This window comes from Sinocyclocheilus rhinocerous, unplaced genomic scaffold (assembly GCF_001515625.1).
Source record: "Sinocyclocheilus rhinocerous isolate Xijiao unplaced genomic scaffold, SAMN03320098_v1.1 scaffold1556, whole genome shotgun sequence".
Lineage (NCBI taxonomy): Eukaryota > Metazoa > Chordata > Actinopteri > Cypriniformes > Cyprinidae > Sinocyclocheilus > Sinocyclocheilus rhinocerous.
Window position 1 is genome coordinate 47,421 of NW_015645075.1, and position 1,751 is coordinate 49,171.

Below are 1,751 nucleotides of genomic sequence, written 5' to 3' on the forward strand. Positions count from 1 at the left end.
TCGTCGCTCCGGCTGGGACACGGCATCACAGTATGGTAAGGGGCGTAACATTTCCGTCACACGCTTGAGGTATTCGGCCAATCATAACGCACTGGATAGCTGGCCAATCACATCACACCTCCCTTTTTCAGACCGATGAGCTTTGTAAAAATCTACGCGTTTCAGAAAGGCGAGGCATAGAGGAGAAACAATAATGTACAGTATGTGGAAAATAATGTGTCTTTTGAACCTTAAACTGCATAAACACATTTCATTACACCAAATACACCAAATAATGTTCTTTTTTGCAACGTCATATGACCCCTTTAATGCTTTTATTCAGCAAGGAAGAATTAAATTGATCAAAACTGACTGTAAAGACATTATTAATGCTACAAAAGATTTCTATTTCAAATAAATGCTTTTATTTTAAACATTGTATCCATCAAAGAATCCTGAAAGATAAAATGTAGCATTCTAATCATTCTAACATGTAGATTTATATTCAGTGTTGAAAACATTGTGCTGCTTATTTTTATTTTTATTTTTTATTTTATTTTTTATTTTTTTGGAACCTGTAAAACCTTGATGATTAGGATTCCTTGATGATTAAAAATAAAAAAAGTTTGCTGTCAGTATTCTTTCTTTCTTTCTTTATTCTAATTAATACTTTAATACTTTTGTTCAGCAAGAGTGTGTTAAATTGATAAAAAGTGATAAAGATATTGTTAGAAAACACTTCTAATTTTATATAAATATTCATGAAAAGAATCATGAAAAAAGTATCACAGTTTCCACAAAAATATGAACCTGCACAACTGTTTTCTTGATCATCAAATCAGCATATTAGAATGATTTCTGAAGGATCATGTGAAACTGAAGACTGGAGTAATGATGCTGGAAATTCAGTATTAAATCGCAGGAATAAATTACATTTTAAAATATATTAAACTAGAAAGCAGCTATTTGAAATTGTAATAATATGTCACAATATTGAATCAATATCAATACAATATCAAATAAATTCAGCCTTGGTTTAGCATAAATAATTAAAAATCGTACTGATCCCAACTAGTGAATGGCAGTTTATGTGCTTATGTTTTTATTTTATATGCAACCAAATTAAGCATGTCAAAATAAATATAGTTGTCTGTTGCAATTTATTTACTATGGAATTTGTAAGAGTAATAATACTGAAATGTATTATATTGATAGCTAGTTCAACATGCCTTGGTCGTCTTGTTTAGGGTAGCAGTTGTTTTAACTAATACTAGTGACATGGAAATGTATGTTCTGAGAGAGCAGAGCGCCTAGGATTCGCAGCGAGAGACGAGGAAATCAGACTTCCATAAGTCTCAGAAATACCTCCATCTGAAATAACACAGAGACATTGTCTCTGCTTCACCTCGTGCCCAGCCGAATGACTAATATCTTCCTAGGTTATTGCGTGCGACGCATACTTATCTCTGCAGCGGCAGAAAACTGTGCAGAATAGACTGTCCCAGACTATTGTTTCGTACTGTGCTGTTTGATGTCGGAGTGGCTTCCTGGACAATTCCTGTATGAGCGGTTTGTTTGCGTCCACTTGGCTGCTAAATAACTTCTCACATCAAAGAGGGCCGCTGTGTCCCGCTCACACAATGGGATCATGAAGGGCGATGAATGACTGGACTGTGGACAAGGTGGATGCCTTCCGCTTGCCTGATGAATATCAGTGTGTACAGATTTATGCCCTGAAAACTATAAAAACTATAAAAAAGTTGAAGGTATAT